Raw genomic sequence first — 25,025 nt, 5'->3', positions numbered from 1 at the left:
TTTTGTGTTGCACAGAACCACAACTGAGCATCAACTATATCCACACAATTTTGTGCTGTAAGCTGATGACTGACCAGCTAATTAGTTAGTTGCATTGTATGCATGTGCAATGGTAGCCCAGTCAATGGACTAATAAAAAGATGGACATAGTAAGGTTGCCACTTTGTGAATATACCTATTAAAGGTACTATACATCAAGCTGCTACCTTCACTAAATTTGTAGTTATATGCATAGGCGTAATTAATACAGTGCTGGTGGTCACCATTATTAGCACCCCTTAATTTTTTCATAGACTTTACAATATTTTCAGAAATAAATGGAAATGTACCAAAGTTATATCCACAGGATTTTTTAATTAGTGGTCTAAAGTAATACAACAATAAAACATTGTTTTTCAACTTCCATGTTGCAATTTCAAAGGATAAACAGCATGTGCAGCAATAAAGGCACCCCTAATAAATACTTGGTTGCACACCCTTTGGCATTGCTGACAGTCTCCAAATGTTTCTTGTAGCCATCTATAAGCTTCTTGCACTTGTCAGCTGGAATTTCCTCCCATTCTTCCTTTGCAGTTTGTTCAAGCTCTTGAATGTTTGCAGGATTCTTTTTTGCCCAATAGCAGATTTCAGCTCACCCCAAAAGATTTTCAATAGAATTGAGGTCAGGACTCATTGCTGGCCATTTTAAAACAGTCCATTTATTCTTTTTCAACCATTCCTGTGTATTTTGGATGTGTGTTTTGGGTCATTGTCTTGCTGGAGGACCCATGATCTCCGACTCAAACTAAGTTTTCTTACACTGGGTAGGACATTTCGCTCTAAAATCTCTTGATAATTCTCTGATTTCATGATTCCTGCGTTACGGTCAAGGTCTCCAGTCCCAGACGCAGCAAAGCAACCCCACATCATTATGGATCCTCCACCATGCTTAAAGGGAATCTGTCATTCCCTGGCACTTATCTGACTTGCTAATATGGGCATACAGGTGATAGAAATGTAAATCAATGCCTACCTTTATGCCTCATATTAGAGGTCCTGTTGCTGTGAAATGTCTTTTTATTCATACAAGTTTCTGATACTTTGCAGTCCTGGGGGCCCTGATGAATTGCCCGCCTCCTTTGTGAATTATTATGTTTCCCCCCTCCTCTGCATGTCACAGTGCCCTGTGACGTGCTGTTGCGTCGGCTAAATCCCGCGCCTGTGCACATCACTTTTTACAGAAGGCGTACTTGTACTATGTACTATTGCAGTTATAGTACTACAGAGATCTTGTGCGCACGTGTCGGGAAGTCACAATGAATCACCTTCGCCTGCGCACAAGATCCCTGCAGTACTATGACCAAAAACGGGAGGAAGAAGTGCGCCTTCTGTAAAAAATGAAGTGTGCAGGCGAGGGATTTAACCGCCGCAAGTGCACGTCACAGGGCACTATGACGTGCATGGGAGAGGGGAAACATTATAATTCACACAGGAGGCGGGGATTTCTTCCGGGCCCCTGGACTGGAATACATCAGAAACTTGTATAAATAAAAAAAAATTCACAAGGAGAAGGACATCAAACTGGGAGCTCCCTGAGTCTAACTCTCAATTTCAGCAATTAAAACAAGTTTCTCGGGTCCATCCACCGTTCTAACATCTCAGGTGACAACCCATGATCGGAAGGCATCCCATGGAGAGCCTCCAAGAGCAGCGGTACTGATTTCTGAGGTCGGGCCTACCTGGATCCCTGAAGCCGCAGTCTTTCCTGCTGGGCAGTCCCGGAGCACACCCAGGAGGTTGCCGGTGGTCCTGACTGGGGTGGTGACGCGGAGACTCTGAGGATCGCTTGGTACTCGGCTCCCTCCTGCTGCAAAGGACAAGAGACGGTAACCGGAGAGAAGCGCTGCGACTGCTGAGTCGCTGTCCGGTGAGATCTGGAGTGGAGGTAGGGGAAGACCCTGAGCTGCATCTGCCGCCTGAGGGGGTTTCTCGCCACAGAAGCGCCCGCCATCTTGGGGAGAGTGAGACCCGGTGAGAAGCTGGTTATTAACAGCAGAAACTCTGACAGAGGCCACAATAAATCCACACTGGACAGTCCAATAGAACCGGGTCCTATATGTGGCATCACCCTTCCACTATAAAACCTCTATAGATACATAGATACTGCTCTATAGGTGGAAAAAAAAGCCTGTGCACATGAACATCCACAGTGGGCTCCTTTTCTCGATTTCCTAATATACTGAAGCTCTCTAATATCACCATCGCAGAGTCTCTGGCGGCATCTTGTGGATATGTGCAAAATAACACCATAACTAGTCTTAACCCGGTACTGCATCCAAGATTTATTACTGCTACCTTCTAATACCCAGCCATGGTGTGGCATAAAATCTATAAATGGACAATAGGCAGTTTGCTCTGATGACCATGAAATAAGAACAACCTACAAAATATGAATCTGTAAGTCTTCCGGTTCTGGCGCCGACCATGTGAATTCTAATTAACCGCTTATGTTCTCACCTATGGTTTCCCAATTAACCATCTGATCCCCACATTCAGAACCCTCAAGATCTTTGTTATCGTCACCTAGCTGAAGGCTATCTTTAAATACCAACTTTTGTGTTTATGGACCGCTACCTCCTTCATAGTGGGCAAAAGCAGCCCACCTATTCTCGCCATATTTACATTTCTAATCATACCAAGATGGCCTCAATTCTTGATCAAGAGAAACAACTCTCCCAAATAGATGGTGACGAGGAGGCATGCCACTCCCTTAGACCACCCCGCACCTCTTCGGTAAGGAAAGGGGACACACAAATGGACCCATCGGAACTGGCAGCTGAGGTCATGGCTAAATTGCTACCGGAAATTAAATCTATCATTCAATCTACACTTAATTCTGCCCTGATGGACTTACAGGTTAGGCAAGATGAACAAGCCGAACAACTGACTGATTTAGAATCGCGGGTATCGACCATTGAGGATGACTCAAAGGAGGACCAAGCAAAAGTGACAGCTATTGCTCGTGAAAACATGATCCTGAGAGACCGTATTGATGACCTGGAGAATCGCTCCCGGCAGAGCAACTTGCGTCTGGTGGGACTACCAGAATCATATCCCCAAAGTGTACTGAAACCACTATGTGAAAACGATATCCCAAAGGCTCTAAAATTACCTGAGGGCAGAAAGCTGGAAAGAGTACACAGGATTGGCCCCCCACCCTCAACATCCACGAACCGGGACACATCCAGACCTAGACAGGTCATCATGAAATTCCTGGATTTTAACGATAGAACAGACATTATACGAGCTTATAAACAACTCAATCACCCGTTGGTCATTCAGGGTCATAAAATTTTGCTCTTTGAGGATTATTCCATTGAGGCGACCAGAAAACGTAAATCATTTAGCTCCATCTGCACTAGACTCCATAAAGAAAAGGTCCGCTTTCAACTTCGCTACCCAGCTACTCTACGATTGAAAGACTCAAATAGATCTTTTCGTGAATTCATATCTCCGGACAAAGCCGAAACTTTTGTCAATAACCTTCTGTGCCCAGGGGTCAGCCCAGATCGGACCCCTCAAGATGACAACGAGGCTTCATGTCCAAGAACCTCAGAGAGATTCGGAAGCCGAACAGGTAAAGGAGAACGGAGACCTAACAAAAACGTGACAAAAAAAAGTTAACTATTCAGGAAATTATCCTCTCTACACATGGGACGCCTCGATCAGAGTGGCCAATTGGAAATTGATGCTCCCGCCCTTCCCTCTCTCTCTTTGGACTCCTAATACAGTAAATGACAAGTTTTACTAATTGGGGGAGGAGGGATAGAACTGGGAGCAAATGAGGGAAAAAAGCAAAAAAAATGAAAATAACAAAACAGGGGAGATTTTATTTGGTCAGGCAGAAGTGAAGCCCAGGGGAAAGGTTCTCCTAGCGAGCTGGGCCGAAATGCCTCAGCTCATGCTAGGACTAATATGTTCTACTACTTTGAATGTTTTTTGTTCAATTTTGGTATATAAACTTGAGAAAGATTTCCGTTTCTTTATTCCAGTTGAATGGCATCACTGCCATCATTATTTTACAAATACCCACCAATTTGATTTAACCATATTACTTCTATTTATGTATATTGTGTCATGGAACGTTAAGGGTTTGAGATCTCCCCAAAAACGTATGAAAATCCTCAGACATCTAAAATGCCTAAAACCCGACATAGCCCTCCTTCAGGAAACACATCTTCCAGAGACAGATTTCGCTCGGATGAAGAAGTTATGGGTGGGCGCCGTTTATGGTTCCTCTTCAGTGAATAGAAAGGCTGGGGTCCTAATTCTTATCAACAAACACTTCTCACACCAGATTATCAGCCAACAAATAGATAGTGAGGGTAGATTGGTTCACTTAACTATTTCTATGCCCTGCGGGGTTTTATCCATTTATAATGTATAGTGGTGGCCAAAAGTATTGGCACCCCTGCAATTCTGTCAGATAATACTCAGTTTCTTCCTGAAAATGATTGTAATCACAAATTCTTTGGTATTATCTTCATTTAATTTGCTTGCAAGGAAAAAACACAAAAGAGAATGAAGCAAAAATCAAATCATTGATCATTTCACACAAAACTCCAAAAATGGGCCAGACAAAAGTATTGGCACCCTCAGCCTAATACTTGGTTGCACAACCTTTAGCCAAAATAACTGCGAACCACCGCTTCCAGTAACCATCAATGAGTTTCTTACAATGCTCTGCTGGAATTGTAGACCATTCTTTTGAAAACTGCTCCAGGTCCCTGATATTTGAAGGGTGCCTTCTCCAAACTGCCATTTTGAGATCTCTCCACAGGTGTTCTATGGGATTCAGGTCTGGACTCATTGCTGGCCACCTTAGAAGTCTCCAGTGCTTTCTCTCAAACCATTTTATAGTGCTTTTGGAAGTGTGTTTTGGGTGATTGTCCTGCTGGAGGACTCATGACCTCTGAGGGAGACCCAGCTTTCTCACACTGGGCCCTACATTATGCTGCAAAATTTGTTGGTAGTCTTCAGACTTCATAATGCCATGCACACGGTCAAGCAGTCCAGTGCCAGAGGCAGCAAAGCAACCCCAAAACATCAGGGAACCTCCGCCATGTTTGACTGTAGGGACCGTGTTCTTTTCTTTGAATGCCTCTTTTTTTTTCCTGTACACTCTATGTTGATGCTTTTTCCCAAAAAGCTCTACTTTTGTCTCATCTGACCAGAGAACATTCTTCCAAAATGTTTTAGGCTTTCTCAGGTAAGTTTTGGCAAACTCCAGCCTGGCTTTTTTATGTCTCGGGGTAAGAAGTGGGGTCTTCCTGGGTATCCTACCATATTGTCCCTTTTCATTCAGACGCCGACGGATAGTACAGGTTGACGCTGTTGTACCCTCGGACTGCAGGGCAGCTTGAACTTGTTTGGATATTAGTCGAGGTTCTTTATCCACCATCCACACAATCTTGCGTTGAAATCTCTCGTCAATTTTTCTTTTCTGTCCACATCTAGGGAGGTTAGCCACGGTGCCATGGGCTTTAAACTTCTTGATGACAATGCGCACGGAAGACATAAGAACATTCAGGTCTTTGGAGATGGACTTGTAGCCTTGAGATTGCTCATGCTTCCTCACAATTTGGTTTCTCAAGTCCTCAGACAGTTCTTTGGTCTTCTTTCTTTTCTCCATGCTCAATGTGGTACACACAAGGACACAGAACAAAGGTTGAGTCAACTTTAATCCATGTTAACTGGCTGCAAGTGTGATTTAGTTATTGCCAACACCTGTTAGTTGCCATAGGTAAGTTACAGGTGCTGTTAATTACATGAATTAGAGAAGCATCACATGATTTTTCAAACAGTGCCAATACTTTTGTCCACCCCCTTTTTTAGGTCTAGTGTAGTACATGTAGTACATGTTGCAGCTCATAACAGTAAGTCCAGCCCAAAAAACTAAAAGGAATGAAATTCGGGGATCAGTATGGTTTCCATCCAGGATTTGGCTCAACGCCTGCAGGGATTGTCTCTGGAGGTGGCCGAGCTTCAGCAACACGTGAGTAGCTGTTCTGGAGTGCATTTTGTCTAACCCAAGGTAGGACTGCCTGATGTTTTTTATGGTAAACAGCAAGATTTTTTTTCCTTTAAAAATGCTTGTTTGTTATGTTTTCATTTGAGACCAAGGTCCTCTGGGAATGAATCACAGCGCATTGGTTTTATTATATAACTTTTACGGAATGAACCACAGGGGTGGGCCTTTTCTCTCCAGCCTAATGATCCATGTTTAAGGTCTGTTGAAGAATTTTTTTCTGCTATGGGGCTATTATATGACGATTCTGATCGAATCTCATCTGCTGAATCAGAACTCAGGCGTTTGAATCAGGGGTCAGATGATGTTGAAAATTATTGCACACACTTCAGGAGTTTGGCTTCAGAAGTTAAGTGGAATGATCCTGCGCTGAGATGTTTATTTCTTGCTGGTCTGAGTGAAAGGGTTAAGGATTTGCTAATTGCATTACCTGCACCTGGGACTCTGCAGAATGCTATGCAGTTAGCTGTTCGTATAGACAGGAGACTGAGGTGCAGGCTCAATGAGGTAAAGACTCCTGTAATGCCAGGTCCTAGTCCCCAGAAAATCTGCTCTGACGGCAGAGAACCGATGGAGGTTGGGGCAATGTCACTCCGCTCTCAGGAAAGAGACCGGAGGTTTACCAAGGGATTGTGTCTTTATTGTGGTAAAGCTGACCATTTGATTAAGTATTGTGAGCGTCGTTTAAGTAAAGAAAAAAAAAAGGTCAGTTACCCCCGTATAGCTTGTTTACGCTCTGCAGGAGTATTTCTTTCTGGGAGTACTACTCTGCAGGGAGATTTGATTCAATTTCAGGTATTTGTGGATTGTGGTTCAACACTTAATGTGATTGATAAAGGGTTTTTGGAAAACCTTAAATTGAAATCCAAACCTTTGTCATCACCTATTTCTGTGATTGCAATTGATAACACTCCTTTGAAATGTATTACTCACAAGACTGCTGCATTTCCCCTCACTATCAATGGAGTTCACCAAGAAATTTTGGACTTGGTTGTTTTAGATAATTTACCCTCTCCAGTTGTTCTAGGATTGCCTTGGTTAAAACTGCACAATCCTTTATTGGACTGGTCTACTAATGTGATTAAGTCTTGGAGTCCGAAGTGCTATGATAAATGTTGTAATGGTCGCATTGCGGCTGTGGAAAAAGGAGAATTACCGGTACCTATTCAAGATTTTTGGAGTTTTTTTTCAGAGGAGGAGTTGCAAGTTTTACCTCCTCATAGGGATTATGATTGCGCCATTGAGTTTGTTCCGGGAGCTACTCTTCCCAAGAATCGCTTGTTTAATCTGACTATCCCTGAAAGAAAGGCCTTGGAGGAGTACATACAGACTAGCCTGGCTGCTGGCCACATTAGACCTTCTAAGTCGCCTGCGGCAGTTGGATTTTTCTTTGTTAAAAAAAAGGACGGCGGTTTACGTCCATGTCTGGATTTTCGTGAAATTAATAAGATTACTGTACGCAATTCCTACTTATTGCCGTTAATTCCTGAGTTGTTTAACTAGTTAGTGGGGGCCAAGTGATTCTCCAAAATTGATCTCCGGGGGGCATACAATTTGTTACGAGTGAAGGAGGGTGATGAATGGAAAACTGCCTTTAACACTCCGGTAGGTCATTTTGAGAATCTGGTGATGCCTTTTGCTCTTACCAATGCACCTGCATTTTTTCAGAACCTTATTAATGACATCCTGAGACCTTTGATTGGTAAGAATGTGGTTGTGTATTTGGATGACATTTTGATTTACTCACCAGATCTAGAGTCCCATTGGCAGAGTGTACGTGAAGTTTTGCTGTTATTGAGTGATAATTCACTGTTTGCTAAGCTGGAGAAATGTGAGTTTGCTGTGCAGAAAATTAGTTTTTTGCGCTACATTGTCTCCAGCGAGGGCTTTGAGATGGACCCTGTGAAGGTTCAGGCTGTGCAGGAATGGCCTAGGCCTATTGGTTTGAAATCTATACAGAGATTTTGGGGTTTTGCCAGTTATTACAGGAAATTCATTAAGAATTTTTCTGTAATTGTTAAACCTCTAACCGATCTCACCAGGAAAGGGCGAATACGGCCCAGTGGACTACTGAAGCCATTGAAGAGTTTGAGTATCTCAAAGAGAGGTTCAGTTCTGCCCCTATCCTTATGCAGCCTGATGAGACCAAGCCTTTTTTGGTAGAGGTCGATGCTTCATCGATGGAGGTCTGAGCAGTTTTGTCTCAGGAGAACAAGGGTGGAGTACATCCTTGTGCATTCTTTTCGAAAAAATTTTCAGAAACCGAACTGAATTATGATGTTGGAAATCGGGAGTTGCTGGCTATTAAACTTGCGTTTGAACATTGGCGTCATTTTTTGGAAGACGCTAGATTTCCTATTCAGGTTTTCACAGATCATAAGAATTTGATGTATCTGGATGCTGCCAAGCGCTTGAATTCCCGTCAAGCTAGGTGGGCACTTTTTTATCTCGGTTTCATTTTTCTGTTACCTATATCCCTGGTACTAAGAATGTTAAAGCCGATGCTTTATCTCGCAGCTTCTCTCCTACGGTCGGTGCCGAGGAGGAGGAGAGCATTTTACAGAAAGGAGTTGTGGTGGCGGCATTGGACTCTGTTTTGGAGAATGGGATTCTGAAAGCTCAAGATGATGCTCCATCTAACACTCCCCATGGGAGGTTGTTCGTGCCTAGAGCCTTTAGGAGAGATTTGTTTGTGGAGTGTCATGAGTCTCGGTTGGCAGGTCATCCAGGAATTTCTGAGACTAAGAGACTTATCAGTCGCAGTTTTTGGTGGCCTGGATGGCAGAAGGAAGTCATCAAGTGGGTGCGTCAGTGTTCTGTGTGTGCTAGGTCAAAGGCTTCACATACTTCTGCTGCGGGGTTGCTTTGCCCTCTGGAGGTTCCTATTGCGCCTTGGACGCATCTCACAATGGATTTTATTACTGATCTTCCTGTGTCCGAGGGTTTTACTGTCATCTGGGTGGTCGTGGACCGTCTTAGTAAGATGTGTCATTTAGTTCCATTCATTAAGTTGCCCTGCACCAAGACACTCGCTAAGGCATTTGTTAAGGAGATTGTCAAGCTCCATGGCATTCCCACGGATATTGTTTCTGATAGAGGACCTCAGTTTGTGGCTCGCTTTTGGCGTGTTTTTTGAGACAGGTTGGGAATCCATTTGTCATTTTCATCTGGTTATCATCCTGAGTCTAATTGACAGACTGAAAGAAACAAACCAGGATGTTGAACAGTTTTTGCGTTGTTTTGTGGCGGACAACCAAGAGGTGTGGTCTGAGTTTCTGCCTCTCGCAGAATTTGCTCTTAACAATCATACATCCTCCTCTGCTGGGTGTTCTCCTTTTTTTTGTTGTACTGGAAACGTAAGGAGGTTTTGTTTACTGTGGGTGACATGGTTTGGTTGTCCTCGAAGAACCTGCAGTTTAGTATTCCCTCGAAAAAACTGGGTCCTAAGTTTGTGGGTCCATTTTAAGTGCTTCAGGTTTTTAACCCGTCTGCTGTTAGGTTGGATGTCCCTACTTCCTGGATGATTAATCCTGTGTTTCATGTTTCCTTGTTGAAAAAGGCTCATGTATCTGATAGGGACGCCACTGTCACAGTTCCTCCTGTGGTGGAAGACGGCGAATATGAAATTTCTCGTATCTTGAATTCTAGATGACATAGAGGGAGATTACAGTATCTTGTCTCCTGGAAGGGTTTCGGTCCCGAAGACAACTCCTGGGTAAGGACGGATGATGTCTCTGCTCCTAGGCTTGTTAAAGCTTTCCACAAGAGGTTTCCCGATAGGCCTGGCCCTGGAGGATCCGGAGGATCCTCATAAAAGAGGGGGTACTGTTAGAACCCTCCTGTTTGTTTTTTCCATCTTGTGTTTTGCGGTCACGTGACCATCTGCCTTTATATTCCAGCTCCGCCCCTGTGGCCGTGCTGAACTTCAGTATTTGACTGTTTCTCTAGCCTGGTGCTTCGGTGCCTTTCTCTGTCAAGTTCGCTTGGTCCTCTGGGACCTCTAGTACATTTTTGTCAGTTTGTCATTTTGTGTTCTGCAACAACTTCTCTGTTTAGGAGGTGTCCCATTTTTGTCCCAGTCCTTAGTTCTTTTAGGGACCCCTCCCTTAATTCTATAGGTCTTCGTTCAGACTAGCCGAGGACTAAGGCGGGTCTGTTCACTAAGAACAGGCAGCCCGCTACATCGTAGGGATTCAGCTTAGTCTTACTGTAGGGACAGCTTTCCCCTATCTTTCCTTAGTGCGTGTGGCAGATCATAACAGTAAGTCCAGCCCAAAAAACTAAAAGGAAAGAAATAATAGCGTAAACGAGATATTAGGTTATTTTTATAAAGACCTCTACAAAAATTCAAATCAAACCCCTTCTTCCTCAATTACACTTTTAGATAAAGTTAAGCTACCCATCTTCTCAGAGGAACAAAAAGCTATTTTAAACAAACCTATCTCTTTGGAAGAGGTCACGAATACAATTAAGAAACTAAAACCGAACAAAGCACCTGGCCCAGACGGTTACACAAATTAATTTTTCAAATCTCTGAGAGAGGAAATTTCCCCATTATTGGAATCAATTTTTAATAAACTAGCTCAAGGCGACCCCATTTTTCCTTCTGCAAGCACAGCGTATATTAAATTACTACTAAAACCAGATAAAGACCCACTATCCCCTAGCTCATGCAGACCAATCTCTCTCATTAATACTGATATTAAGATCATATCTAAAATAATGGCTGACAGACTGGCCTCCATCTTACCCCATCACATTTCTCCTGCCCAGGCGGGCTTTGTGAAAGGTCACTCGGCCACTCTAAATATCTGAAAAGTTCTACTGGTACTAAGATAAAATTGACTCCTTACCAGATTTAAAGGGCTCCACAGCGATTGTTTCCTTGGATGCGGAAAAAGCTTTTGATAACATAAACTGGGAGTGGCTGTATATGGTCTTAACAAAAATGGCACTAGCAGGCCCCTTCTTTAACTACATTCGTAATCTATATTCATCTCCAAGGGCTCAGGTTTACACTCCGGGTTTCTTGGCCACTCCATTTCCCCTTGAGAAAGGAACGAGGCAGGGTTGTCCATTGTCCCCCCTCCTCTTCAACTTAGCTCTGGAGCCCTTAGTCCGCATCTTGTCTGATCCAAGCACTTTCACAGGCATTCAGTTTACTAGGAAATCAATTCAGGCGGCTTTTTTTGCTGATGATATCATTTTATTTATGTCTGACACCACCCAACATCTACCTATAGTATTAGACTTACTTAAAAATTTTGGCTCTTACTTAGGGTTTAAAATCAATGTTAAAAAATGTGAAATACTCTCATTAACCGAGAAGGGAACAAAACTCTGCCCAGATGGGTCTTTAAATGGTATATCCCTAGCACCCTCACATATCACCTACCTGGGAATTAAAATAGGCCGTTTGCCTTCATCTATATACACCTTAAACTATCCTCCTCTTATAAAAAAAATCGTCAATCAATTAAAGTCATGGCAAGATTTGCCTCTATCTTTTATGGGTAGGGCACATTTGGTAAAAATGATCAGTACAGCTAGGATTATGTATCAACTACAAACCTTACCATTACTCCTGAAACACACATACGTAACTTTACTCAATAGAGCCTTCAGTCACTTTATTTGGAAAGGAAAGCGTCCCAGGATCAGTGTGAGCAAACTTATGGCTTCCAAAGACGACGGAGGCATTAATTTCCCAAGCATCAGAAATTAGAATCTTGCTTGCCTTTTCCGGTATATAATAGACTGGTTCAATAAGAGACGTATATATTCTGACTACACGTTGGAAGCCGATTATGCATACCCCCTTGACCTGGTTGCCCTCCTTCACTCTCGATTTACTGCCCTCCCCTTGGCAGTTAAAAAGTCAACAATCCTTAGGGACACAATTTCCGCATGGAAGGCAGTCAGGAAAAAATGGTCTTTCTTTCAGGATTTCAAGCACCTCCCGATATGGCAAAACCCAGAATTCCCCCAGGGTAATGAAAATAAACTATTTCTAAAATGGCGACAAGCCGGTGTAGATAACGCATCCCATCTTCTCCACTCAAGTGAGCAAAGATGGATGACATGTACCGAGTGTTTAGACAGATACATTCTACCTCCCCAACATTATTTCCAATATGAACAAATCAAACTATCCATTATGGCCAATTTAAAAGATGTGACCTTTGAGGTCTCCCAAAAGCCTTGGATGTTATTCTCTTGTCTCCAATGGGTACCCCTTCAATTTCTGTCCTTTATTCTGTAATGAGATCCAATCTACTAGGAGTTCACCCATATACTTTCTTCAAATATTGGAGACAACAGTTGGAGGATGTGGAAATCTCTGATAAGATCAGGTCAGACTGGAATTTAATAAGAAAACACATTATAAACGAAGCATGGAGAGAAACGCAATATAAAATCATACATGGCGCCATCTATGCATTTAACATACCTAAAAAGACCAGCTTTCAAACAAGCTAACAGCTTGTCCTAAATGCCACCTCCCACTATCCGACCTCATGCACGGCCTATGGTCATACCCGGCTTCAGTTTCATATTTGGGACAAGTATCAGCTATGAACATCACCATATGGGGTCCGGGTTATACTCTTTCCCCTTATCTAGCCTTGTTACATTTTTGGAACAACACAGAAAACCCTGAGGTGAAACCCTCCGAAATTGCTCCACACCCTACTTCTCCTGGCAAAAAAACAATTACTTAAATATTGGCTAGAACCCAACACCCCCCACATTGAAGAGTTAACTTCTCAAATGAAACATTTTATGGGAATAGAGCAACAAGGTGCCCTTAGCAATAAGGAAACGCAAGCTGGCAAATTTCTGCCGAAATGGAAACAGTTTATTGTTAATTTCTGCTCATTAAATGAAAAAAAGAAATTAGTGGAACCCTTCACTTCCACAGCGTGGTATATTCTGGAAGATCTTGGGGATAGCCTAGGTCCATTACGCCTGGACTGAGGGGGAGGAGGGGAGGGAGTGGAATGGAGGGATCATTTGATGAAGGTCTATAATACTAACATAGGTGGTCTAATCTAACAAGATGGCTTCAATAAATTAGAGTATCAACTGGATTGCATGTTAATTAAACTGATGTAAGTTACATTGTTATTAAGTTCTTATATTATATTGTTTTGCTCTACCAATCAAATGTGTAGGAACTATCTCTTTATACCCTGTCTGCGAACAGGTATCTGATTATCACCTTAATCTGGTATGTTTTATTTCTTTTTGAAAAAGTTAATAAAAAAAATTATATATATAAAAAAAAGACATTTCACAGCAAGATCTCTAATATGAGGCATACAGGTAGGTATAGATTTACATTTCTGTCACCTGTATGCCCATATTAGAGGTCATATAAGTGCCAGGGGGTGACAGATTCCCTTTAACTGTTGGTAAGGTGTTCTTTTCCTTTGCGCCATCTGTAAACAAACTGTTGCTTTGCATTGCCAAACAGCTCTATTTTTGTTTCATCTGTCCACAGAACATTTTCCCAGAAGGATTGTGGTTTGTGAAGGTACTCATTGGCAAAAATCAGTCTTTCCTCTTTATGTCTTTTCTTCAGCAATAGTTTCTTCCTTGGCCTTTGCCCATAAAGCTCTGCTTGGTTTAGGGTGCGGCATATGGTACTTGTTGAAACCATGACTCCAGACTGTTCCAGGTTGGATGTTTGACGTGGTGTTTTTTCCACCATTCGCACCAACCTTCGAAGACATCTCTTGTCAGTTTTCCTCTTTCCCCCATGTCGAGCGAGGTTCTAGACGGTTCTATGCTTGGTAAACTTCTTAATAACATTGAACACTATTAAAACTGGAATACCAAGGTCTTTGGAGATGACCTTATACCCTTTGGAAGTCTTGTGTTTGATAATAATAGTAGTTCTGATGTCTTCAGACAGCTCCTTTGTATTCACCATTGTGACAAAAGAACAGGGACTACCATGTAGCTTTTTAAAACACTGAAGTCATCATTCATTGGCTAATTAATTTCACATGGGCACCAACAATTAATCAAAGGTGAATCTCATGTGATTTACAACAGGCGAGTCAAAATGTGATTCCATACTAAAATAATGTAAAGGGTGCCAATACCAGTGTCACAGCAAGCTTTAGGTCTTTCTATTTTTCCCTTCCATAGTTTTTTTGTTTTAAATTATTGTGCACCATTTACTGTTTTGTATTTAACACGAGTGCTCTATACAAAAAAACTGTTTCACTTGATTCATTTTTTTCAGGCGATATTCCACATCATGTACTGTACTTAAACTTCATGAGTGCCAATAACGACGAGCAGGACTGTAGGTGCAGGGGTTGCAATCACACCTGGGCCCTGGAGCCTAGGGAGACCAAAAGGTGTCTTTGGCTCATATGAAAAGAGAAAGACCATTACTTTTAACTTCTTCACCCCTAAGCCTGTTTTCACCTTCCTGACCAGGCCAGATTTTACAATTCTGACCAGTGTTACTTTATGTGGTAATAATGCTGGAACGCTTCAATGTATCCCAGTGATTCTTAGATTGTTTTTTTGCGACATATTGTACTTTATGTTAGTAGTAAATTTAGGTCAAAAGTTTTTGTATTTATTTTTGAAAATAACAGAATTTTGGCGAAAATTTTTAACATATTGCAATTTTCAAACTTTTTATTTTTATGCCCTTAAACCATATAGTTATATCTTACAAAATAGTTATTAAATAACATTTAACACGTCTATTTTACATCAGCATCATTGAGACCACATCCCATTTGACGTGGCTTTGAGTGCCTATGTGACATAAAATACCCAAAAGTGACACTATTTTAAAAACTGTACTCCTCAAAGTACTAGAAACCACATTCAATAAGTTTATTAACCCTTCAAGTGTTTTACAGTAACTAAAGCAATATGGAAGGAAAAAATTAAAATTTTACTTTTTCCCACAAAAATGTTGCTTTAGCCTCAAATTTTGAATTTTCACAAGAGTAATAGGATAAAATGGATGTCATGGTGATACCATGACAGAAAGGTGCCTGAAGACCACTGTGTCTGGTTTCACAAACTCCTGCTGCACTGGTTAGAAGAACGTCACCGTCTTATTAAATAGTACAGTTTTTTGTTGCTAGCAATGCAAGGTTTAATCTGTTCAGTTGAAGCTCCTGGAGCTTTCCTACCTGGATTAACACAGCTGTTCAGTGTTGGCCACTCCCTTCTGCTATATATGCTCATTTCTGGTTGCCAGTGTTAGTTCTTACTGCCTGGTTCTGGAGTTGGAAGTATAATGACTGTAGGTCTAAAACTTGATATGACAATTAACAACCAAATTTGTCTAATTTTCTATTAAAGTCAAGGCACACTCAGAAAAGTAACTCTTCCCCAATATGAATTTTTATAAAAAAAAATACTTTCCTTGGGCAACAATATGACCATTATGGTCAATGCAGGCAGGTCCTGTGCAATGTTCCAATATGCAATAATTAGTACCTACAACAAGCAATAGAGTCATGGGAAACCCAAGGATCATTTATGCATTTAAGGGATGAAGGCTAACTAGTCTGACTTGATCCCACATCAGAGCTTTTGTGCAAATTGCTAAAAAAGTTTATGCTGATTGTAATAAAAAGATGTTTACAGAGCACGGAGAGCATCGCAGCCAGCTTTATTTGGTAGGTCTGCACAGCTAGAGATCAGTCTATGACATCCTTGCAGGTGCCTGTCCTCTCTACTCCTACTTCACTCGTCTGACGACACTGAGTAACTGTTCAGTAACCCTATTTTATTTTTGTGATTATGGGGTTAATCCTGATAATTTATGTTTCTTCCTGCTGTCAGCACTGAGTGGGCCTGCTCACTATCTAAACTCCTGAGAGTCAGTTCCCACTGCCCTTCAGTGTTTGTGCTACCTGGCTTTACCAGTGTTCTATACATCTGTTATTTCATCCTGAGTTATCTGTTTCCTGAACTCGGCTAGTTTATTGACGTCTCTCCTGCCTGACGATTTTGTACCTCCTTATTCTGACCCTGCTACATGACTATTCTTTTTGCCAGCTTGCGCCCCGAACAGCAGCTAACTCCATGGTCGTAGACGAGGGATCCCTGTGTAAGTCCAGATACCCATACAGAGGTTAAAGGGTGAAGACCAGGGCAACCCCCGGTTCCTGGAAAATGGAGTAGCTAGCGCCAACCCGGTTCATGATAGCCATTTTGGAGCTGCCAAGTGACCACGAACATTGCCCTCGTGACACAGTCAAGTCCATCACCAAAAATGCCCACCAAAGTGAACATTGGGCCTGAATCAAGGAGAAATAAAGGACGGTGACTTGACCTGACACATTTGACATCATGTAGTTGGCTGGTTGTGTCTGGGAAAGTGATGGTACCAACTGCACTGTGTGGAGAAGGCAAGTACGATATTTTTGGGATTTTTTTCCTGGTTAAAATTGGGTCCGGGAATTCATGTGGATGTTACTTTGACACTTACTACCTACTTGAACATTGTTGCAGACCAATTATACACCTTCATGGCAGTGGTATTCCTAATGGCAGTGGCCCCTTTCAAAAGGATAACGTCCCCTTCCACACTGCAAAAACTGCCCAGGAATGGTTTGAGGAACATAAGTTATTCAAGGTGTTAACTTGGCCCCAAATTTTTCAAATCTGTTTTTGATCAATCATCTGACTGCTGTGCTGAAGTCCACTTCGCGAAGGACGCACTTCACAATTTTCAGAACTGAAATGATCTACCAATATTTTCATGACAGATACCAAAGAATGCCTTGTCTTATGGAGTCTTGTGGAGCTGGTACTGTGGCATATGACTGGTTTATGCTTATCTGAGTAAGGGATTAGGCAGCGCTGGCACTAGTGCAATACTAATATTTCTTCAATTCAGTATTTCACACTTTATAGAGAAAAAATAAATCCTCTGCTGCACGATAAAAGTTAACTTTAATTAACTCTCAAAAAATCATGATAAAAACTCACATTCTGAGGCACCAATCATAACTGACTTCTTGCCAAAAATGATAACAATTCTTTTGTATTAGAAGGATGTCTTGAAAATAAGTTCATCACAGAGTTTTCTGCAGCTGGGACACCCAATGATCAGATATAATTTGCTCATAGCAAGCCCTGCAGTGCCATCACAGGGCAGTAAGAGCATTGCACAGTTTCCTTATAGGTAAACAATAAAATAATATGGAGAAACAGCTCATCATCCCAGGCATTAGTTCAGACAGTAGAAACCTGGATTGTGGTATGATAATTCTATCTCTAGTACACCAATTTGTGCCATTTTTCCTAATTATGGGACATGCAGGAAGTTATGTGCTGAGGCACACGTCCCTTTTTTGTATTTAAATGTTAGTCTCTGTCCACTATGGATTAGTTATGAATAAGGATCCATGAGTGATCCGAAATGCATAAGCTACAAGATTTTTTTAATAATGTAGATTTTCTATATTTTTTAACTGTGATATATTAAAGGTTATTTTTTATCGTTTCTTTCTTTGTGGATGCTGGAACTTCTGATCCTATGGATTTCTAATTCCCTTTTAAGCTCACAGTGTTAGAAAATAATTGTAAATACATATTTTTTTCCCCCAAACCTGAATATCTATGCATGACCAGCAAGTGTTTGTGAAACTTAATATCTCATGGAGATGTACGCAGACCCGGTTTTCCAGTCTTCTTTCTCAAATTATGTATCTGACTAATTACACCAATACGTATTATGAGCTCTTCTGCTGACTTGTCATGTCTCTGTGTGAATATTTTCCCAACTTCACAGCCATCCTTCTCTATATTGAGAGCAGTAAGATATGTACAACATTGATATGTACAGAAAAACAGTTACAAACTGAGCTTACCCTCTGTAGGAATCAGGGCAATATTTACACATTTCTACGCTCTGGGCCAAAGCACAAAATTCTGTGCCCGCTCAAAAATTTGATTTATAATTTTCAATTTAATATGTAATAGTTTATTTTTGAAACATATAAGCACTTAATACAATCTTTATCATCTTTGAACCACATTATACATTGCATAACATTAACACCTACAAAAAAACTTTCCATCGAATTTCTTCAAGTCATCTTAAATACCTACTAGAATTTTTTTCTTTGCGCTTTCGTCCATGATAAGGCTTCAATTGTTTCATTGAAGTCAACAGATCTTGTTAAATCTGCTTCAATACAAAAAAGTGAAGGCACATTAAGCTTATATTGCAGCATCATAGATCTTAAATGATCCTTGATTCTTTTCAGAGAAGACATAGCCGAGGAATTCGTCACTGGTGTGCAGACAAGCATTCTTAATAAAATGTCAACGTTTAGATAAACTGTTTGTAGTCCTTTTTCTCGTAGCCTCTTTCAAAGTGCTAAGGGTTTTTTTTGAGTCCCAATGTTGCAACAAGTTATGTGAAATTTCAGATGGACAAGTTCATTGCATAGAGCAGGTCCCAGATCATCTTTGAAAATCAAAAGCAGGTTTTTTCTTTCTTATTCAAGCTCAAGAGAAGTCAGAGACCAAGTTGGGTTTTATGAAATGACTTCCTAAAAGTCGCACCTCGGATGTGGACTACACATGCCGAATACTATGTGAGACCTTAGCCTAAGGATTGGCCACCACTCCTGGGCCAGTGCTTTGTGTTTGTCCCCCAGGCTAAAATTTGCCAGCCAGCGCCAGTACAGTAGATATGTAGAAGTCAAACGATATGAGCTTAATGAATCATTTGGAATTACTATTGTAACCCTAAATCTGGAATTTTCCTTTAACACGTGGTTTACGCTGAATGTGCGAGAGAGATATAGCAAATGCTTTTTGCCTCTGACTGAGCAAGAAAGCACAAGCTGCAGAGATGAGCAACGTAAATCTACCACTCAATTTATTTAATGTATTTAAAAAATGTGTTAATATTTGGATGTTATTTGTTATGTATATATTGGCACTAGAGGAAATCCTTCCCTGGCAGGAATGTCTGTACACTAGTGATGAGCGAGCATGCTTGCTACTGCTCGGTGCTCGCCTGAGCATCTCACTGCTCGAGATGCTCGGCGCTCGCCGAGTATTTCCGGAGTTGCTCGGCGGGAGCTCAGGTCCCCTCCCTGCATGTTTGGCGCTCTTTAGCGCGCCAATCAACATGTAGGGATTGTCTGCCACACACTGTAATGCCGCAACCATATTGGTTGTGGCATTACAGTGATTGGCTGGCCGCACAGCGTCATCAGGTCTATATCAGACCTGGCGCCGCCATGCTCGTCACAGTCACTCTGAAATCAGACAGTGTAGGGAGAGCTGCTGCTGAGCTAGGGAGAGATTTGCTTGTTTGTAGTTACTGTAGGTGTACCAGACTATATTAGAGACACATATCGATCTCAACTAACATTTCTTCTGAGGACTAATCCAGCTGCACAGATATCAGTGCAAGGCAGGCAGGCAGGGTATATAGCAGACTGCAGTGCACATAGCAAGAGGGTCCGTTCCAGTTCTGTCTGCTGCTGGTGCTTTTACAGATATTTGTAGAAATAGGCCCAGGTATCAGGGACCAGGATTAAATTTTTTTTATCTTCATCCTGATTATTTGCTTAAAAAGCAATCCAGAGAACACCGTTTATCTGCACCATTTGCTTGTTTACACTGCAGAATACAGCCAGGTCCTTTCCATATTAGAGCACTAAAAATCCAGCTATTTAAAACTGTGGTTTGTCCGTCACACGGATCACATATAATTGCGCTGAAAATATTGCCATTTCTGGCCTCCATTTAAATTTTGTTGCAGTGTGTCAGTGAACTTATTGACACAAGGTCGTCACTGTTAAAAATAGTTACCTACAGGCAAGCTATTTAAAACTGTGGTTTGTCCGTCACAATGATCACATATAATTGCGCTGAAAATTCTGCCATTTCTGGCCTCCATTAAAATTTTGTCTCAGTGTGTCAGTGAAGCTATTGACACCAGTTTGCTGTTAAAAATAGTTACCTACAGGACAGCTATTTAAAACTGTGGTTTCTCCATCACACGGATCATATATAATTGCACTGAAAATATTTCCATTTCTGGCCTCTATTTAAATTTTGTTGCAGTGTGTCAGTGAACTGATTGACACGAGGTCAGCACTGTTAAAAATAGTTACCTACAGGCCAGCTATTTAGAGCTGTGGTTTGTCCGTCACACGGATCACATATAAGTTCTCTCCAAATTCAGCCATTTGTAGTGAGCGTGGAAGATATTGTCCTCCATTTAAAATGGGCAAGGCGCATGGCAAGGGACAGGGAACTGGACGTGATGGTGATGGTGCATGCAGAGGCCGAGACCGTGGGCAAGCTGAAATTGTGCCACAACAAACACCCACATCTTCTCGCTCGACCTTCCTGTGCCAATTAATAAGGGACCGCAGAACACCACTATTGAACACAGAGCAGTGTCAAAAGGTTATTGGTTGGAGAGCAGATAATGCTTCCAGTCATTTAGCCACCACCACCACCCTGTCTTCCACATGGTCAAGTCTCAGTAGCCGTGAGTCTGGACTGCATATTCCTCACCCTGATCTTCCTTCCTCCCACCATGCCGAGTGCCCAGAGACAACTGATCCCACACTTGGACACTCTGAAGAGCTGTTCACTTTTGCATTTATAGATTCGGGCCTCACGCCCGGTCCACTTGAAGCGGGGCAAGAGGAGATTGCATGTAGCGATGCCCAAATATTTGAGCAGCCACGGTCATATGAAGGCGACTGTGGGAAAGTGTCACAAGGGGTGGAAGATGATGAGACACAATTGCCAGAAAGTCAGGAGGAGGACCAGGGTGTGGAAGTGGAAGACGAGGTGGTGGATGATATAGTAATTGATCCAACCTGGCAGGAGGACATACAGTAGCACACAGGGGGAGGGAGGCAAAGCACCCCAACAGGCAGAAAGAAGCAGTGTGGTGGCTGCTGACAGTAGGCGGGCAACCATTCCCCGTAACACCAACATAACGGAAGTTGCCAGTACAACTGTTAGGTCTTTCCGAGTCTGGTTGTTTTTTAAAGACTCTGCCGATAACCCCAAAAAGGCCATTTGCACCGCCTGCCACACGAGCATCAGCAGGGGTAGCAAAACTACAAGCCTGACCACCACCAGCATGATTAGGCACATGGCAGCAAAGCACCCGACTTTGTGGGCCGAACCCCAGGGTCCAGGAACAGTGTCTGCGGGTGACACCACTGCTTCTTCCGCTGTTGTGCATGCAAGCCAATCCCCTGTCCATAGTGCATGCAAAGATGCCTCTTGCCCTGCACCTGTCATTGCACACTCTCATCTAACACCATCAGCAAACAAGTCCTTGTCCTAGCGCAGTGTTCAGTTGTCCATACTGGGTCCTTGGAATGCAAGCGCAAATACGCAGCCAACGCCCCACAGGCCACACTACAAAATTCCCACATTTCGCGATTGCTTGCGCTCGAAATATCTTTTAGGCTTGTGGAGACAGAAGCTTTCCGCAACCTGATGGCGGCGGCCGTCCCTCGGTACTCGGTCTCCAGCCGCTACTATTTCTCCCAGTGTGCCGTCCTCACATTGCACGAGCACGTGTCCCACAACATTAACCGTGCCCTCAACGATGCAGTTACAGGGAAAGTCCACCTAACCACAGACACATGGACAAGTGCTTGTGGGCAGGAACGGTACATCTCGCTAACGGCACACTGGGTTAACATAGTGGAAGCCGGTACCCAGTTGGACCTTGGGACGGAACACATCTTCCCGACGCCGAAGATTGTGGGCCCTAGGTCAATCAGGATTGCCCCCACAGTCTACAGCTCCTGCACCTCATACTCCTCAGCCTCCTCCTCCTCTTCAGCCTCCATCTCCAAAATGACCACATCAGTGACAAGCTGCAAGCACTGCAGCACTGCCTCGGCCGAGCGGCAACAGGCTGTGCTGAAGCTAATATGCTTAGGTGACAAATCGCATAATACTGAAGAGTTGTGGACAGCTCTGAAAGAGCAGGCTGATCTGTGGCTCACACCGCTGAACCTACAGCCAGGCATGGTCGTGTTTGACAATTGCTGGAACCGGTGGCGGCTCTGAGACGAGGCAAGCTCACACATGTACCATGCCTGGCCCATGTGCTTAACCTCGTGGTACAGTGGTTTCTCAAAAGCTACCCGGAGCTCCCGGATCTGCTTGTCAAAGTACGCCGCCTGTGTGCCCATTTTAGAAAGTCACCTACAGCTTCCGCCGCCCTTGCCGTGCTTCAACAGCATTTGCAGCTTCCACCTCACCGACTGGTGTGTGATGTCTCCACGCATTGGAACTCTACATGGCAGATGTTGGGAAGGATTTGTGAGCAGAAGAGGGCAGTTGTTGACTACCAGCATCAACAAGGCCGTCGGTATTCAGTTCAGACTCCACACATAAGACCTCAGGAGTGGACATGGATGTCAGACATCTGTACTGTAATGCACACGCCCGGGCTGAGTGGCGTGTGCTTGTATATGTAGTGATTCCACTGGACCGTGCCGGAGAGTGAATACCTGGAGGGGCGTAACTAAGTATCCACCCGATCCGACCAGGGTCGCACGACGGCATACGACGCCAGTGCACCAAGGAGGAACCGAGCAGAGGGACCAGGTGCTACTCCAGGACAGACCCCGGACACGGCTCTTGACCCACACAGGGGAATAAAGGAACAGGCAGGTTAGGCTGGCACACAGATTGCTGGGTATAGGTAGACACGGCTGGTATGCAGACTGGCGGATGCTGGTAAGCACGACTGGTATGCAGGCAGGGAGGTACTGGCAGGTACGACAGGTTGGAGCACCGAGTGGATAGGACCCAGTACAGACTGGGACTCAGGAACAGAACCACAGATGCGGTGGACAAACAGCAGAGTGAGGCCGCCCAGAGCGGCGAGCAAGAGCAGAACAAGACGAGACCACCTGGAGCGGTGAGCGAGAGAAGAGCAGGACAAGGCCGCCTGGAGTGGTGAGCGAGAGAGGAGCAGGACAAGACTGCCGAAGCAGCGAGCAAAGGGTCAGAGCAGAGCGAGACTGCTGGAGCAGCGAGCAAAGGTTCAGAGCAGAGGGAGACTGCCGGAGCAGCGAGCAAAGGATCAGAGCAGAGTGAGACTGCCGGAGCAGCGAGCAAAGGGTCAGAGCAGAGCGAGACTGCCAGAACAGCGAGCAAAGGGTCAGAGCAGAGCGAGACTGCCGAAGCAGCGAGCAAAGGGTCAGAGCAGAGCGAGACTGCCGAAGCAGTGAGCAAAGGGTCAGAGCAGAGCGAGACTGCCGGAGCAGCGAGCAAGGGGTCAGAGCAGAGCGAGACTGCCGGAGCAGCGAGCAAAGGGTCAGAGCAGAGCGAGACTGCCGGAGCAGCGAGCAAAGGGTCAGAGCAGAGCGAGACTGCCGGAGCAGCGAGCAAAGGGTCAGAGCAGAGCGAGACTGCCGGAGCAGCGAGCAAAGGGTCAGAGCAGAGCGAGACTGCCGGAGCAGCGAGCAAAGGGTCAGAGCAGAGCGAGACTGCCGGAGCAGTGAGCAAAGGGACAGAGCAGAGCGAGACTGCCGGAGCGGTGAGCAAGGCAGAGCAGAGGGGACAGGGCTCTGTTCACGCGGAACAGACTGGAAGGGAAAGGCAGAACCAGGTACACACAGGATACTTGCAATGAAGTAGCGAGTGGACTCTAAACTCACAAACGGGAGTACAGGGACAACGAGTAGGAGTTAGGTACGGGATCAGATTCTGCAGGAAAAGGGAAGGTACGGACATAGAGAAAAACAGGTAACAGGCTAGGAGAGTATTCAGACAAGAACAGACACAGCAGCAAGATACAGGAGCGGGTCTAGGTATGCGGCCCCTAGAAGGCGGAACAAAAAGGCTAGGAGCGTGTTCAGACAGGAACAGGCAAGATACAGGAACGGGTCTAGGTATGCGGCCCCTAGAAGGCGGAAAGAACAGGCTAGGAGCGTGTTCACACTGGCCTGGAAATACAGCCTCCAGGATAGGCAGAAGACAACAGGCTAGAAGATAGTTCAGACTGGACACAGTTCAGACACGGGAACTGATACCGCAAGGCAGGAAGCATGAACAGGACCTGGCACATCAGTGACAGGAAGCCAACTGACAGAACACAATGCTCAGGCATGGATTCCAGGGAGGAGCTGGGTTAAATACCAGGTGACAGACAGCAATAGGCTGAGGACGCACAAGGAGTGTGCCTACAGCAGCTACAAGAAGCAGGAAGTGATCGGGCGCCGCCCTTAAGCAGCAGAAACAGAGGCAAGCTGTCACGCTGTCTCTGTGTACTGGAGGTAGGGGGCCTAAGCTGACCCTAAGCTGGGGCCCTGACTAATCCCTCTACCTGGAGGTACTGTTAAAGGTACAGAGGTCCAGGCCGCCAGCGTAACCCCTACCTCCTGAGGATCCCTGCACCTAAGTAATCTAGTCCTGAGAAGGACCCCGATAACAACAAAAGGGGACAGGTAATAATATGCCAACACTCAGTACTTAGACGAACGAGACAGTACAAGGGTAAAACCAAAACCACCTTGCATACAAAAACTACACAACAACAACAGAGGGAACACCAACGGGAAAGGAGATAAATGATAAAGCGAGGAAGGGAAAAACCACTCCAAATACACTTAGCTCTGAAACTCCAAATACCACAATCCGCTCTGTTTCACCGACAACTTCCCTAACAGATCAGCAGACATATGAAGGAATCTCACTACTGCAGAATTGATTGCAGCTGGGCGAGGCTGGACCTTGTCTAGCACAGAGAGAGAGAGTTAACTCCCTCACTGCCGAAAAGAACAAAGCACCAAAAAGTCAGCTGCGAGAAGTCAGGCTGTGTAATCGTGACGATCTTCGTGGCGACACACCCGTGACAGTACCCCCCCTTCTACGAGGGGCCTCCGGACCCTCAGGGCCAGGTTTATCCGGGTGAGTCGTGTGGAAGGCCCGAATTAACCGGTCTGCG

This window comes from Phyllobates terribilis, unplaced genomic scaffold (genome assembly GCF_046119375.1).
Source record: "Phyllobates terribilis strain yellow unplaced genomic scaffold, ASM4611937v1 Scaffold_2__4_contigs__length_985480577, whole genome shotgun sequence".
Lineage (NCBI taxonomy): Eukaryota > Metazoa > Chordata > Amphibia > Anura > Dendrobatidae > Phyllobates > Phyllobates terribilis.
The sequence above is the reverse complement of the archived record's forward strand: the minus strand, read 5'-3'. Positions refer to the sequence as shown.